At 45.4% G+C, this 17,955-nt stretch overlaps 1 protein-coding gene across 1 annotated transcript in view; it reads right to left on the reverse strand.

Moving 5' to 3' along the window:
• Positions 1-663: 663 nt before the first annotated feature.
• KYNU (kynureninase) overlaps positions 664-17,955 on the reverse strand; it is a 145,002-nt gene continuing 127,710 nt past the window's right edge. Inside the window, exons 11-12 of the transcript XR_006102404.1 lie at positions 3,907-4,137; positions 664-1,248 (exon numbers count right to left, since the gene is read on the reverse strand). The gene's annotated coding sequence lies outside the window, so the exon portion shown is untranslated. The remainder of the gene's footprint in view (positions 1,249-3,906; positions 4,138-17,955) is intronic.

Below are 17,955 nucleotides of genomic sequence, written 5' to 3' on the forward strand. Positions count from 1 at the left end.
TGCTTCTCTTAAACAGAATTATAAAGGAGAAATTTGCCATCCCTCTCTCAGTTTCCCATGTAACTTCGAAATCTACTCTGGAATTATGAAATACCCTCTGGTGCATTGTGGGACAGCATGAAAAACTGTGGGGATGGGAAGACAAAATCCATTTCATTTTTGTACTTTTGCTCATGTGATGCAATACCCCTATGAGCATGGAGGCCCATTTATTTCAGGCCTTGGATCCAAAGTATATAGATGACTACTTACAGCAAGATGTGTCTCCCCCCTCCCCTTTTACAGCATCTTCACTCTTACAATCAGCAGGAATTTTTTTCTTAAAAGATTCCATAGTCTTTAAGGTGGTATCTTAAAGCATATTTACACAGAAACTGCAGCATATAGATTAGATAATGTAATTATATATGTGGAAGCTATAAGATCTTTAATGTATCCCTTATGAAACCTCACCGAGGGAAGAGAAGATTAGGTTCACCTTCCTCTTCCCTCCCATACTCATAGCAGCTGCCCCATTATATAAACTCAACAATATCTCCTCATAAATGGCCAGTACAACAATTCAATACAAAGCGCATGAAATAATAGGATGGCCTTGAACTAAAGAAGTTATTTGTAGATTCTAAAATTCTGCTTATGTGTCAATGAGTGTGAATCTGTGAATTTACCTGAAGATACATGAAAATTCCCTTTAATATAAATGCTGATTGAAATGTAAACAGATGACAGTCACAGTATTCCGTACGTCATGTTATTCCACACAACAAGAACAGAAAGATATTCTGATATTTGCAGCTGTCTTTCTGTTTCACTTGTAATATGAAGTAAAACAGAATTGTGTAGATGAAGAAAGTATGTAAAATGCTAAAAATCATCCCTATTAAAATAGGCAAGGCCTATTAATTTCTGGAGTAACAATGAATGGAAATATGAGTTTTAATAAAAAGTATATTGAAAATAACTATCCAAGCAAAATCAATCTTTGAGGGTAAATTGGTGGAATGTAGCCTAGCCTAGTAGAAACAAACAAAATGCTCAAAAGCATTGATGCATCTTAGTCAGAAATAGATTAAAAGATACAGCTGCACCATCAATAAGATCAGGAAAGAGCTGTAGTGTTTGCTCTTTGCTTTACAGATGTAATTGCATTGCAGATCCCAGGATTTCAATAAATGTGTGCACGTCACAGAAAGAATTGTAGAGAGGAACTGGAGCAACACGGAGAGCGTTGGGTTCCCGCATGTCACACTGCAAAACAGCAAATAAACATTCAGTAAATTGATACAGCTTCACATTCACATTTATTTCTCAAAGTGAAACACAACAATGCTCACATTAATACTGTGGTTCCTATTATAATAGTAGTCAAATGCCATGCATCCCCTAATTTCTGGTCTATAGAAACTGGATTTAAGGGGAGAAGGAAAGGATGGACTACTAGTGTAACATTTTTCTATAAGGCATTGAGAGTACAACACTATGCCTGTTTCCTCAGTAATGAGTCGCCTTGTGTGCAAGTGTCACTGTGTTCACTCTCAGGTAACTACAGCTAGGACGGAGCTGTTAAACTGATGTGCAAAGGACTGCAGGAAGTTGAAAAGTGTTGGGTGGAAAATGCAAATCTGATGTTTTTTAATGCAAATTTGATGCTTTGTCACATTTTAATGTGAAAAAACTTGGAATGGGTGGAGAGAAAAAAGTTAAGAAAGCCTTCGACTTCACATTAAGCAAGAGAATTGCTATGGGATGTTTTCTCTGAGGATGAAACAAGCATACTCAAAGACAAATAAGCATATACACATGCCAGCATTCCAAATTCTCCCTAGTAAACAATTAGCAACTTGCTTGTATGAGTCACAGTGTAATTCTCATAGCTCATAGGAACAGCTGTAAGGGTCCATGTACCCGCATGTATATCAGCAGTGAAACAAGACATACATCTGTCTTTTCACTGACAATCAGAAAGTGAACAGAGTAGAGAACTTAATTCCTTTGCATATTCTATAGCTTGAAATGTTTGGGACATCTATCTATCTATGCAAACCATTTCTTATGACACTGTGATAGTTTTATTTGTGTGCATGTGTGTGCATGTGTACATGTTAGAATTATATCCATATGTCTTCTTTTACTATGTTAAAAACAGAAAGATCCAAATATGAAATCGCCATTGCAAGATCATTTGTACATCTTTCTCTTTTATTCCCTCTCTTCAGTGCCTATAGGATATAGCATAATTTTTGCACAAGTTCCCTCTCTGCTTCTAAACTGGCCATTCTGTAGTCATCCTATGGCTCTTCCCATCAGTGGTGGCTGTGCATGGAAAAGAGGAAGATAGGTACTAAAATAGGAATTAAGAGATGAGAAACCCCATTCCTTTGCAACCCTAGCTCTGCTCAGCAGCATTACTGTGGTTGGTGTCATCCTGTGTGAATGGGGAGTGGTGGCAGTGAACTGCCTTGCCCTCCTCCTGCCTGCCAACTGCTGAGGAGGGTGGTGCTGTGGGTTGTGGAGCACCAATTCAGAGTCTGGTATGGTTTCTGGGTGAGAGGGAAAGAGAGGCACCACCCTCTCTCACTCGCCTAATAATCCTGCCAGTGCCTCCAGGTATACTGGCCCACTGGGTGACACTTCACTGTGGATTGTCATCCAGTGCAGTCCATACTCCCAGTTGCCTCAGATGATGCCTCTGGATTTGCTTTGTTTGAATAGCAGAGCAAAGGATAGCGCTAATTTCCCCACAAGATAGCTATGTCTCACAGTACAAAAAGGCACGATTAATTTCAATTTTCACGAGTTGGTTCAGAAATGGAAAGGGATGAATTGAAAACAGCAGTTCTAACTTTGATCTTCCTGCCACTGATATTGTAGCTTTGAGGTGGAGGTGAACAGTAAAATGGTGGCCCCAGAAGGCCTGGTGTTCTGGCAACTGGTGCTTTAGGACTCTGATAATTTGTGTGTGTGGGGGATGTGGATGGGAAATATAATTAAAAAAAACCAATATTTATAAAGTATGTTATGTCAGAGTAGTTTCCTTTATCTTCATATATTTTTCTGTTATTCTGTCTTCCAAGTGAAGGCTGAAACAGATGGCCCTTTAAAGCCTGCTTCCAGAAATCTTTGGAGCACAGCATTTACATATCACACACCACTGGAGTGTCTTGAAGCTGCTCTGGGGTTGTGGCAGGGCTGGGAAAGCCCACTCTTTCCTGGCCCAGATAGGAGGGGATCTTTTCTTCTCCTATTTGGCCTGGGTTCAGTGTGGATTGGGGCTGCGGCATGTGTTTTCCGCAGCCCCAGTTCGTCTTTGGCAGGGGAAGCTTGAAGCCACCCCTTCAGGGACATCTGTTCTGGCTGTAAGTAGACTTTATAGACTTTGCATGATATACATGGAATGACTGTCTCAAATTCTAAATTATTGGTAGACTGTAAGACCATACACAGAAATATGAATATGACCTATTGCTAGGTGGCTCTCAAATGCAATCAGCATGCACACCTTTTGCAAAACAAGTAACACCTGGTTTCTGTGCTCACTGCAATTTGTTTTCTCTCGCTATCACGTTCCAGTGCTTACTCTTCCCATGATCAGGCAGTGATACATATTCTTTCTTTCTTACTTATTTCTTTGAACTTTTATAAAAGTTTTAAAAAGTTTCCTAGCACTTTTGATTCCATCTCCTCTCCTGTTTAGCATACTACTCCACATCTTAATGTTGTGCATTTACATCAGAGCCTTCTCTCTAGCTATACATCTTTGGTTTGGTGGAGTGAGGATCACCATACAAAATCACAATAAAAAAATCATTACAATACAAAAGCAATTCAAGAGTTACTAATATATCCCCATTATCTCCATAAAATAAAGCATGTAGAAATGGAAAGTATGAAGATCAGGTTACTTACAGCAACTCCTCTTTTTTCCAGTTGCTTAAACAAAGGGCCAATTGGAATGGAGAAAGTCAGTGTGAGCTGGCATCCTCTTTCTTCAATGTGAGATGGTGTGATTATTTTTACAAAAGGTTTTTTCGGGTCATTTCTGTCTTCACTGTAGCACCGCCTTATCAAGTATTCCAAATACCCAGTAAGAAGAATAGATTTCCTTCTCAGAAGTTTCATTGTGGTTTGACTGAAGACCTAAATTAAAAATAAAATGGGAGATCATAATGTAATTGCTGCAATAATAATAAAGATAGTAATGGAAGAGTACTGGCATTTCCTTCCACACAAATTTATTTTTGTTTTGTGTCTTCAAGTATTTTATGTTGACTCTAAGGCAAAACTATCATGTGGCTTTCTTAGCCGTATTTGATCCGAGTGAGTTTGCCATTGCCTTCCTCTTAGGCAGAGAGAATCTGACTTACCAAAGGTATATATATTGTATTCTCAAGGCATTCCTATCACTAGGTTTTCCTTGCAAGATTTGTTCAGGAGGATGCCATTGCCTTCCTCTGAGGCTGAGAGCGTGACCTGTCCAAGATTACCCAGTGAGTTTCCTTGGCTGAGCAGAGTGTTCACCTTGGTCTCCCAGTCCTAGTCCAACACTCAAATCACTACACAAATGACAATATCATGTAATCTCCTTTTAATATGTGATATACCTTTATTTTATTTTTATTTTTAAAACTTATTTTGCCTCTGATGATACTACTATACTACTATTATGGTGGTAGCGGCTTTTGTGATATTATGTTAGTATTTCAATGGATACCAGTAACTTGCACAAGATAAAGCAAAACTGCTTATTAAAGAGCTTTGTGCATATTGTGGCAAGACTTACAACAGACTGAAGTATTTATGTTCACCTATTTTTCTCCCATGCTGGAATAGAGGTAAGATAGGTAGCATGACCACAAATGCAACTTCCTTGACTGAGGAACTTCAGCTTTGGAATTCTGCCCCTGGGGAGTCCTGACCAGGTGTGACGTCTTACATGCTCTCAGGTTAAGAACTTTTAAAATCTCTTAGCCTTTTACATTTGTTAGTTCTACTCTGGTTTTAGATAGGGAAAGTTGTCCCACTGTCTTGTTTTCTATTATTGCTAATGCTATGCTCTTTTGAGCAGTGTCAGTGTGGTGTGATGGTTTGAATGTTGGACTAGGACTCTAAAGACCAAGGTTTGAATCCCAGCCTGGCTATGTAAACCCACTGGGTGACATTGGTCAAGTCACGCTCTCTCAGTCTCAGAGGATAGCATGGCAAACCCCCTCTGAAAACCTTGCCAAAAACAAAAAACAAAACACCCATGATAGATTTGCCTTAGGGTTGCCATAAGTGGGAAACAACTTGAAGGCACACAACAACAAATAACAACACTCTTCTACTGTTCATTATTTTATTGTTATCTTATTATTAATTAAGCTTCCTATCTAAACCTCTCTTTTTCAGTGTGTTCTTCACATTAAAGTGTGTAGTTCAAATTCAAAGTAACAGCAGGAGGAAAAGAAAGAGGGATGACATACTATTACCACCAAAGTTGTAGAGGAGAGGGCTGATTTATTGTGGTTTTTCTATGGGTATCCCATGAGGTTATATTGTTGCTGTTGTGTGCATTTAAGTTGTTTCTGGCTTATCATGGGGTTTTCATGTCAAGGTTTGTTCAGAGGAGGTGTGCCACTGCCTTCCCCTGAAGCTGAAAGAGTGTTATTTACCCAAGTACACTCAGTGGGTTTTATGGCTGAGTGGGGAATCATACCCTAGTCCAACACTCAAACCACTATGCCATGCTGGCTCTCATGAGGTTATGGTAGAGGCAAAATTGTAATTAGTAACTTCCTGGTTCCTAGTTAAAACTCAAGCTCAGTATACTACTTTAATTTATCACACCACCTCCGTTCTCACTGTTGTCATGTTAATGAAGAGAAATGCATACATAGTGGTTTGGCAGCATTAGCTTCATTAGCGCAACTGAGCTGTTGCTAGCACATCACACTGTCTTCCACCCTCATCCATGCAGTCCTCTCCACTCTCATATTTAAACTCATGGACAACTTTACTTTGATGGTGGCTCTGAGAACAAAAACATCACAACTTTAATTGTATTTTGATTCAGTGGTGTAGTGGTAAGTTTTTATATCCGATAACAATACATTGTTGATGGCAGATTCCATTTCCCCTCCAATTATATTAGAGACTACAGGAAAAATCTAAGGGGGAAGAGGGAGTCCAAGAGGGTGACTGTTCAAGCTGTCATAGTCCCTGCTCATCAAAAAGTCCTAGGATTTTGACTCTGTCAGCTGTGATTCCACTATACTATAGTTAGCACAAAAATATTGCTTGTCTCCAAGCTGAAGCTAACCAGCAGTCACTTACTCTTTTCAAAAGGGTGGGAAACTGGGAGGTGTTAGATTGTTGGAGGAATCTCTACAAAGCCTGTACGCTCCAGACTTTGGCAAAAAAAAATACATGTAACCTAGAAAAAACATTCCCACACCAAACATCATTTCCTTCTAAAAGGCAAGTAATTGTCCTTGTTGTGCATTGACACTTACATTGTGAAACATTTTCTTTAGAAGCCATATTCTCAGTTTAATACATCTCAGTACAAGATTGCACTGAGATGTATTAAACCATCTCTTGCCATGTATTAAACCATCTCTTGCCAGAGACCAATTCTGTTTCCCTGTACCACTGCAATTAGCACAAGGAAATCCTGGCTGTGCCAAAAGAGTAATGCAGGCACAAAAAAGCAAGTCCAGAGAAACTGATGAGTTCTCATTGCCTTTGACCCCCTGCTGTGGAATAAATGGCAGACTCCCCCTCGCTCTTTTGAAGAGCACCATCTGGGTCAGAACAAACTAGCATCTCTACGGTCGCATAAAGTTCCCAAAATACTGGCAATGTTTTGAGGACAAACAAAATGGAATGTCAAACAGAAGAAAAGGTATTGCTGTGCCCCTTTGCCATTTCTCCATGTAGAATTTAATGGCGAAGGGAGGGGAGGGCAAGCTAAAATGACTGGCAATTCCCGAACATGTTTTCAAGGGAATGATGCTGCCATTGAGAAAATAATTTCCTGTTTCCAGATGGTTTTAGAAAGTCCCTAACTAAGATTTCTAAAGGATGAGATTAATAGAAGTATGTTAGAAAAACTTTGTCGATTGCAGGATATGAGAAGTTATAGCATCATCTTTTTCATTGAAGGATGTGTGCACTAAATTAGCTCCTGACAGAAATCAGCATGTAAGTGGCAATATGAATCAACATCATTATATTATGCTGCCCCAAAGATTGCTAATTATTTTCCAAAAGCAAGCCAACTGCAGATATCAGCAAAGTGCTTTGGACCTTCTGTGCTTGGAAATTACTTCGTATATACATCTCTGCCTTAATTTTTTTCTGATAATAGTTTTCTTTTCCCCACAGACCAAAAACTTATTTATATAGTTATTATTATTTTGAACCTATCTAGTAAAACCTTCTTGAGAAGAAGACTTGAAAATACAATAAAAATTAATAAATATACATTTTTTAAAAAAAATCAATAAAAAGCAGTTATTAATGAAACTCTAGAAGCAGTTCTAGAACTACAAAAGGGACAGCAAAAGCAGGTGATCTTAAAGCCAGATGAATCCTCAACAGAATTTGATTCTGGAGGTGTGTGGAGCTGTCATTAAAAGGGCATTTTCACTTGTATTCATCAGCTTAACCATCCTCAGTGAAAGACTAGTGAGAAAGGGCTTGTAAGTTGAACCTCTTAAGTGAAGACAGACAGTATTTATTTATTTTATTTATATCCTGTTTTTCTCTCATACAGGACCCAAAGCAGTTAAAACAATCGGTAATACTTTTAAAAAATCACTTAAAACCATTAATTTGGAACAGTTGAACATCTATTAAAACCCATTACCAGTACACCCACTGCCTTACCCCAGCCATGTTTATCTTTGCATGCCAGTGAGCAGACAGCAGAAAGGGGGCCAACCAAGCCTCCTTTAGAAGATAATTCCCTAGGTTGGGAGCAGCCACTGAGAAGTCTTTTTCCCAAGTGCTCAACAAATGTACCAGTGTTGGTGGTGGAACCAAGAGAAAGCCCTCCCATAGAGATATTAAAACTCAGCCAGGCTATACAGAGCTAGGTCTTTCAGGTAGTCTGGATATTAGCCAAATAGGGCTTTCTAGGTCATAACCCGCACTTTGAATTCTGCCTAGAAATAGACTGGTAGCCAGTAAAGCTGTTTCAGCAAGGGAGTTATATGCTCCCTATAAACATCCCAAGGCAGTAGTCTTACTACTGCTGAAGTTTCTGAATGGTTTCCAATGGCAGCCTAATACAGAGTGGGATCCTTTGAGTAACTTTGTCCCAAATGCAACACAAAAAATTAGAATTTTAAAGGTGGGTCAGAAGGTAATACTGGTAATTAGTGGAACAAACAAACAAACAAGCTTCATTTATATACCGCTTCATACTGCCTAAGCAGTGTCTAAGCGGTTTACAACTGTAAGCTAATTTCCCCCCAACAATCTGGGTATTCATTTTAGCAACCTTGGAAGGATGCAAGCCTGAGTTGAGCCTGAGCCCTTTTCCTGGTCTTGAACTCGCAACCGTATGGTTTTGAGTGAGTGGCTGCAGTACAGGCATTTAACCACTACACCACCACGGCTCCTCTGGTACTGATGTGTACTGATGTGTCATGAGCAGTCCATCCAGAACCTCACCCTTCAAATATCCAGGCAGGTGACAACTGAAGCTACTAAACTATCTCTTAAGGTGGAAAAGCTTCAGAGCCTGTTACACTACTCCAGCCTGGGTATCATCAGAGCAGGAAGATCCCCACTATTCAGATAAAGCCATTAATACCATCCATTAATACCAGATGACATGGAGGCCATTAGCTACCACAAGATGCAAGGTTAAGGAAGAGCTGAGGAAAGCTTTCCTAATTAGGGCCAAGTGCAGGGACACTGAAACTCTCTCTAATGGCTTGGCTACACAGGCAAAAAAAACCCAAACTTGCCCAAAGCCAGTGCAGTCTGTCTCCATTACACTTGTCAACTTCTGAAGAAATACCATGGGTTTACACTGTTTACCCAACTTTGCTTCAGAGTAAGGAAGCCAGGGAAAATCAAGGTGACCAGATGTCATAACTGCAAAGGAGGACAAGGCATCAAAAATTGTAGGACATTCAAGAAAAAAATGAAGGGAATTACAAAATAAAAGCTAAAAAACCCCACACTAATATAAATATAAATGCATGCTTTTTAGTCATGCTCAAAATGGAGGACATTTTCGAATTCCTTCTCGACAGAAGGTTGAAATGTCAAACATGTCCTGGAAAAGGAGATCATCTGGTCAAGGGTTTTCCCCAAATCTCAAGGTGAGCATGGGGGTTTTGCTGTGTGAACAGTTGGATTGGGCCCTATTCAGGCCAAGCCAGTTGTCCACATGCCAAGAGATATGCCATCCATCTTCCCCACACTGAACAGTACAAGGGGAAAGGATGGCCTGTCCACAGAGCCACTGGCACTGTTGCTTCCTTGCCACCAAAAGGCCCATGGAAAGGCTTCCTGGTGTGCTTGTTCTTCTTCTAATCCCAGCAATCTACTCCTCCCCCAATCACTGGCAGTGATGTCTCCAGGAGGCATCCAGCCATGCAGTTATGGAGTCTACCCTCTCCTTGTCATTGATCACACGGGCACCCCATTTTACCCTCACCAGAAGCACTGGTATGCTGGGCAGCCATCCTGTGGAGCTCCTGACAGTGAGGAAGTGGCAATGACAACTCCACATGGACAAGTCAATGCAGTGGATGTAATGTTGGCTTGGTCAGTCCAAATAGTTACTGCTGCACTATCACACTGGGTTTGATCCAGTGGGTGTGGCCACTGCAATGACCAATTCAGATCCAGTAGAGGTAAAAGGGGTCCCTCTACCTCTTCCTCATTCATCACACAGACTCCTTCTTCTAACCTTAGCAGAAGTGGTGGCGTGTAAGGCAGCCTTTTCAAAGACCTGCTATTGATGAAGAAGTGGTAGTGGTAATTACCTTCCTTTTCCCTGAGCTGGCCCTGGACTTTCAGCTAGTATAGACAAGTCCTATATCCACATGTAATTCTTTACCACCTTACTCTGTTATCTTAGCAACAGTTCTCCTTTCTTATCTCTTAGATCTAGACTGGTATGCCTCCAGATACCAGTTTGGATTTCAATAGGCTCCCTGGGTTCCTTAAAGAGAAATGAGAGGAAGAATTTAGTGTAATCTGCATTCCATCAGTTCCCTAGAGACTCTAGAATAAAGAACAGGTTTGCACTTCCCACATCTATTCAAAATGTTGAATTGTCTATTAGGATGGGGTGAAATGGTCTGAAGATTCTGGGGACAACTTTCATATCACCCTCTGGATTCTCTGTGGGTCATAGAGGTCATACCACACAATCCTAGCAAACCTGGAAGTGAATGAAATGCTTAAAAGTTAGTTTGTTTGAGTATTTGTTGCTAAAATAGGATAAAAAGGAAGACTATGGCCTGGGACAGACTGCCCCAAAAGGGTGGGCTAGCAGCAGCCTGTTTCCCTTCGGAGGGACATCGCAGCCACCGAACCGCACAGCATCCCTCTGGAGTAAAAAGAACCCAGAAAAACTGGCGTTTATTTTCATTCACTGGGGGATGTCTCAGGAGCTGCGCCAATGGCACACTCATATCATAATGGATGTGCAGAAATGTGTGGACACTGAGCATCCCTTACGTCAGGGGTAGACAACCTTTTTGAGCCGGGGGCCGGGTTGCTGTCCCTCAGGCGACTGGGGGGCCGAAGCTGGGGGGTGGAGCTTCGACCCTCCGGGGCGGGGCCACGTGCCAGGGGTGGACTTCACCCTCTGGGGTGGGGCCACATGCCGGGGTTGGCTTCCACCCTCCAGGGGCGGGGCCGCATGCCGGGGGGCGAGCTTCCACCCTCCGCGGGGCCAGGCCTCCCCATTTTTGCTGGCCCCTGCCGGGGCCCTAGGCCCCATCAGAGACCAGCAAAAAAGCTGGGGGGGCCTGCCAGTGCTGGAGGAACCCCTGGAGGGCCCCAGTGACGGCACCAGGCCTTCCAGAGGCCCCCAGCGCCATGGGAGCCCACCTGGAGGGCCGCAGAGAGACGACAGGGGCCCCGCAGAGGCCCCCTGCCGCCCTGGGAGCCCTCCTGCAGGGGCCCCAGGGACGGCAGAGGGCCCTGCAGAGGCCCCTGCCGCCCTGGGAGCCCTCCTGCAGGGCCCCAGGACGGCAGCGGGCCCTGCAGAGGCCCCTGCCGCCCTGGGAGCCTCCTGCAGGGCCCCAGGGACGGCAGAGGGCCCTGCAGAGGCCCCCCCTGCCGCCTGGGGGCCCTCTGCCGGGCCCCAGGATGGCACAGGGGCCTGCAGAGGCCCCCTGCCGCCCTGGGAGCCTCCTGCAGGGCCCCCGGGATGGCAGAGGGCCCTGCAGAGGCCCCTGCGCCCTGGGAGCCCTCCTGCAGGGCCCCAGGGCTGGCAGCGGGCCCTGCAGAGGCCCCCTGCCGCCCTGGGAGCCCCTGCAGGGCCCCAGGGATGGCAGAGGGCCCTGCAGAGGCCCCCTGCCGCCCTGGGAGCCCGCCTGGAGGGTCCCAGAGACGGCGCGGGCCTCCCAGAGGCCCCCTGCTGCCCTGGGAGCCCTCCGGGGGGTCCCAGAGACAGTAGGGCCTCCTAGAGGCCCGCTGCCGTTGCTGCGCTGCTGCGGCGGCCACTCTGGGTGCCACCATTTTGGGCGAAAAAATGGCGGGCCCATAGCCCCAGAGGCCGCTATGGGTGCTGCCATTTTTTCGCCCAAAATGGCGGCGCCAGAGCGGCGAAAAGCCGGCCGCGGGCGACCGCCGCGACGGCAGCGGCGGCGGCAGGAGCAGCTGGGGGCTGCGGCCGGACCTTCCGACGCCCCGGACGCCCCCACGGCCGCGTGGCCCACGGAGGTTGCCGACCCCCCTGCCTTAGCTCAACGATGCGCGGTGCCTCGTGTGGATGGGATGCGCTCACTCAGCCGCCACCATTACATATTAGGGCTTCCAGACCATGCGGTTTGGGCGATGGTCTTCCACATAGTATACCACCGCCACGCCCCTTTCAGCCCTCATCTATCTCAGGCCTATGTTTTAGGGATGTCGAGAACCGTTTAACCCTCAGCATCCTCTCGTTAAATACCATACACCACCCCAACTACCCTCCTACAATAATACCGATTACTCCCCGATCAGTGGTGTCGCGCTCCCATGGAACATGCCCACATCGCCGCAATATAGGACAGCACCAGAGACAACATCGCACGCCCCACGCGCCCGCTTCCCCCCCCAATAGTTGTCTTTTATGGTAAACCAATTCCTTGGTTTGGTGTCTTATTATGTGTTTCCATATGCCACATGACCTGATACTATTACTTATGCAGTAAGCTTGTTTCCATCCCATATCACAAAGCCTATACATGAACCCGAGTGGAAGGGCCATTGACCCTGCCTACCCCTTTGTTAATCCACCCGTGCCACTCCTTCTTTCACTTTTCTTCCGCTAAACACTAGTCGAGTTGAGAACACACACCCTTTCCACAGCAACCGCTGACCACCAGACTGGCCAACCCTCATTTTCCTTACGGAACCATTCAAAACAATATGAGACCCCATGAACCTGCAATGCTAAAAATTTCTTCCCACCCCAGCACAATATACCCGTCTTGTCTAATTTTACCACTAAATGGGGGCATTCATACTTGAGTTTCACCCCCACCCTCACTTGTGTCTTTGCATTGCGTGGACACTTTATTTATCACAGCCATCGCTCAGTTGCATTCCACCGGAACTCACCTTAGTTGTCCCTTACCAACACATCAACACCAATTACCCACCTTCTCCCTCCACCTCCCATGCGTTCTACCTCCAGCGCACAGCATGATCCCCACCGTTAAGAAACCCCTACCAACTAAGATACAGACCAAGTCCACCAAACATCTGATTCTGCTTGTGGAGTGTGTCCAGATGTAACATCTAGCTAGGGAACCAGCAAGCTGTGCATCAACAAATTCAGCTTTCAGACCAATGACCCCTGCTCAATTGTGCCAATAATCAATAGCCAGTCCCTTCAAAATCGCCAGAAATCTAATTTGTCCCTGAAACCTGCACAAAAGGACCTTCACAATTTTATGGGCCCCCAAGTGACATATTATTGCACACCATCCCAAACCTCATCCAAGACACAAAATCATGACATAGTGACTAGGCACATCAAGTCATGAGCACAGCAGCAATCAGCAAGCAAGTAATTATTCTGTGTGGCCCAAAATTTCCGATACAGTGGGTATATGTGCCTTCAAGTCACGTGTGATTATGGTGACCATGACTCAATGAATTCCTCAAGGGTTTCTTAGGCACCAGCAAGCAATATCGATGTAGTTTTTCCAGTGCTTCCTCTGAAATATAGTTTACAAGTAACTGCCTCATCCAACAAGTACCTACCTCAGGGTGACCCCGTCTTAAGCTTCCCAGCATGCAGCATGGAAATCCATTGCACCAATGTTAAATACCAAAAGCAGCAGGGCACCATGCACATAGTTCAGATAGTGCCACAACTACAATATTGAACATGGTTAGGTTTCAACTTGCACAACATCCCTCCCACAATTTTGATGGCCCATTTGAACCTGCTAACAAGGTCAGGCAGCCCATTATGGCCCCAAACATTTTTAGTCCCAAGTTCCACAGGAGCAGACCCAATGTATAAATTCCTTCCAGGCTGAGCATGCCAACTACAACAAGAACCAAGCAGTGCCAACAGCACCCCCGCAAGCGCCAGCAGTGGTTGTTCCCTGCGTTTCCCTCAGTGTTCCTACACGGCAACGCACCCTCCCACACACAACGCATCCAAGCACAATCTCTATCCCCATCTCCCAAAATAAAGGGTTAGTGCCTTCTTTAATCTTTTGTCACAAGCCACCCCCCCAAAACAAACCATTCATAACGTGATTCTGCCCAAGTGCAATGGTTCATATAAAACCACAGTATCAGTCTGCCAAGGAGCATGTAATTACCCCAAAAAGCAGATATCATGCTGCCAGAAACCTATACTGTCAGCTTTTTTTCAATCCCTCTCGCCTCCTCACGTGCTTCTGTCCTTTCCTCCGACGCCTGCTCCGCCGCATCTGACTCTCGCTGGTTAGAGACCACTTCCCCCTCGTTTCCTCTTCCCGGCCCCGCTGGGGGGTATTTTGTCTATCCTTGCTGCACCGGGCCCCGCATGGCCTCCTTTATGCCGGCCGCCCGCCGTCCCCCGGGGCCGCCTAGATTTCAGTATTTGCGTCTACCCTTATTCTTGCCCTGTCTATTGCCTGCCTGCCTGCCTGCTGGGGACTCCAATGTCGCCTAGCGTCCTGTGCCTGTCCCTTCCAGCCCTCCTTTGTTTCAGATACGCTCTCTTCCCTACCCTCTACCCGCTGCGTGGTACTGATATCACAAACTTGTCTTCGTTGTTGTACATCATCATTCAGGGCCGTGCTACCTCTCAACACTAGCCTGCGCGCACCTCTTTCTATTCTCCCAATAAAACGGGGGCTTTGCATTATTGCCTTCGATACTCCTGCTCCCGGCCTTTCCGTCGCAATTCTGGTCCAAATCCGTACGGCGCTATCTTTTAAGCTTTATCATTTGTGGGAATTTCATCATTATGTGAACCTCTGGGGAGTGAGCGCACCCTGCAAAACACCCTACTTTGTAATCCCATCCCCTATTCTACACTTGGGAAGCCTGAAAGGGCCCAATTGACTGGACTCCAGTTCAGGCAAGAATGATTCTCATTCCAATCTTTCTTTCTGTGTTTTCTTGGTCTTTGCTGGGTGCGCATTATATTACTTGTCCACGCGGCCCGTTTGTAACTCCGAAAAACGTGCCTTTCGTACGGCGCTTGCCCCATAAGGCGGCTGCATGCTGGCAAGGAGGAACCCGCGCTGCGTTCGTGCGAACTCTCAAACACCCCGTGATAAAAAAGCACCCGCCTACCAACAAATTTCTGCTATATACGAAAAAAACAGTGTTAACCTGACCCAATGATCGTGACTAGGGGCATTCTCACGTATACCGCAATTTCGTCATCCACGCCACCCCCTCGGGTATTTTGTGAGATAGTATCTCTTGTGTATATTTTTTTATGCTTTTTTGTGTCTCGGAATTACGATGTGCTCTATCTATCTGCTCTAGTAAGTACCGCACGATCAGCCGATCCCTTATTTCACACCCATTGCTGTTCCTTACTCTGTGCTCATCTACCTCTTTTGCTATTTCACTCCGGCCCCCCGGCAGTTGCGTGCGTTCTCCTCCCCCCCCCTGTCTTTTTTATTCCTTGCCCTATCTCCATCAGCTACCCCCATCTTCTACTCTGGGTTTTATTTATGCAACGGTAACAAGCTTATGCCCGTCGCTGATCCTCGTCTTTTCCAATCCTACTCACACCCAGAGCCCCCCTCCCAGCAGGTCTCCTTATCCCCCCCGCTGCCCCTGGAGCCTTGGCTCTGGAGTTATCGACACGGGTTGGAGCCTGGACCCTACGAGCGGAGACGCAAGGGTGGCATTCGGAAGGGAACCGAAGGGGAACGAATGCATACGTTCCCCTACACATGGGCGAATGGCCGCCCCTAGTTCCCATTGTTCACACCCATCCATCCCACCAGCGCAGCAATATTTTCATTAGATCCCATTAATTCGAAATACTTGTTCTTGACAATATTAGATTGTGCTGTGGTACTGAGCAGAACAGATTGAGGACTTACGGCTCTCCTCTGCCCCACCCTCCCCCCCCGAGGATCCACGCCACCCAAATCAACCCCCCCCCATTTGAAATCTGGTTCTTTACCTCGTTCCACTCTCCCCATTCCCACCCATTTTCGTTCGCCTATTGGGTCCACATTCTAATAAGCCCCACTCGCGCTACTCTGACAATCATGCACTGGTTCTTATGTGTTCACCCCTTTCATCTAAAGTGTAAACTTCAATTCACATTTCCCATCAGTAGTTTGTCTTCAACGTATATTACCTATGCCCGCCAAACCAGGCCACTGCGCGGTCTAATCCACTCCGACGAAACATGTTTTATATCCCAGCTTTGACGGATTCCCTACCAAATCAGTTGGCGGAGAGACTAGGAGACAATTAACATTCTAATGATGTGCATCCAGCACAACCCACCCCACATACTTCCCACACACAACATGTTTTTGGTCTTGGCCTTTGTGTTACGTACACAGTATCTATGGGACGCGAGAGATCTTTAAACCTTCTTACCCTTATTTCCTTTTTCTGTTTCCCTAAAGCACACTGCTCCCAGCATAATGATAAGAATGGCAAACCTAAAGAATCTATTGCTGCCTGGCACTCCTGTTGTAAATTAAGATGACAAAATTCGATTTATGACATCAACACTCATGTGATGGTTGTGTGATGGTTGGGAATTCTCTTCTACTACACAGTGGCCATCTCACCCCTACACCCGACTCACCCTGAAATCTGCTCGTCCCTACCACCAAGTAGTCTATTTCTATGTTTTGGGGAGGGGACTGGGAATGCCAAAAGGGATGATCCAGCTATTTTCCTGTCGCAGACCATTGCCAAGGACATTCCATCTGCAGAAGACACTGCCAACGACCCCAAAAAATCTCGCATCCTGCTGAGCAGAGCTGTGCAGCTACTGAAAAAAGCTATGTGTACTGCTCACCTACCTTCTCTCTCGCCCAACTACTATAACATTGAGTCCCAAATTTGGAGAAAGCAGGATAATATCATAATAATAATAATAATAATAATAATATGCCCATCTTTTCAGGCGTTGCGCTCGTAGCCCCCGCCTGTGGTGTTTACAAGATGCTATAGTGGGGGGGGGGGCCCTGAAAGATAGGTCAAATAAAGCTGCTCTAGTCACTGTGTATGTCTCCCAGGTTATTGCTATCTTAAAGGCAGTGTCCTAAGACGGCAGGGAAGCTGCGCCAACGCCATGCTCCAGTTATAAGGACTGCTTTATTTTGGTCTGTGTCTGTCAGACACATAGGCGGGTGACAAACCGCCAAAAAAATCGTATTGAATACGTCATTGGGCTTAGGAAGGGGCGGTGTACGCACCCCCAAAACCTAATACGTAAGTCAATGCGTTACAAGATGGCGGCGCCCTTTATACATGGGCGCCGCATTCTTTGGTATCCGGACGCACGCGGTCCAGACGGCGTTTGCGCCGATGTGACGTGCTGATCGATCGCGCCTGGCGCCTCGCTACGTTCGCCAAACGCGACCAAAAAAGCACGATCCATTTTGGAGCTTCTTTCTTCTGTTCGAGCGGGAGTGGGACGGTCTGAAGCTCCGGCCCACAGGACAATTCTGGCGTGCTGGCGGCCAGACCGCTGCACATCTGGACGGTCGTACCCGCCATAGATAATATCCTAAACACGTATCTTAAAAAAAAAGCCCAATATTTAGTAAACTGTTTAAAACAATTCTGAAACTGTAAGAAACTGAGTAAAGATTTGGTCCTTCCCATAGATGGGATTGAATCACTTTCTGTGCTGTGAGGAGAAAATCTAATAACTGCTTTACAGCAAGCTCCTTACTCCTACCCACGAAGTATACACCTGCAAATAAAACTATAAATGGGAAACATACGTACTGTTTTCCATGAGAATCTGCTTGGGAATTCATGAACCCACCATCCTATTATACTTTTTAAAAAGAAGCACATATAAAATAAATTAAAAAGGGAGGTAGGGTCAAGGCAACAGAATCAGTGACTAACTAAAATATTTATTCCAATACATTTTTTTGTGTAAGATAACCATAACGGAAGCATATGAGTGGAGTCAGTGACATGGCTCTTTCCACACCAGTACCAGTGAACCTGTGTAGTGAAGTGGTTGAGCATTGGAATGGCAACTCTGAAGAACAAGGTTTGATCCTGGTTTGGCCATGGAATCCACTGGTTGACCATGGACAAGTCACACTCCCTTAGCCTTAG

The sequence above is a fragment of the Sceloporus undulatus genome, chromosome 1, assembly GCF_019175285.1.
Source record: "Sceloporus undulatus isolate JIND9_A2432 ecotype Alabama chromosome 1, SceUnd_v1.1, whole genome shotgun sequence".
Lineage (NCBI taxonomy): Eukaryota > Metazoa > Chordata > Lepidosauria > Squamata > Phrynosomatidae > Sceloporus > Sceloporus undulatus.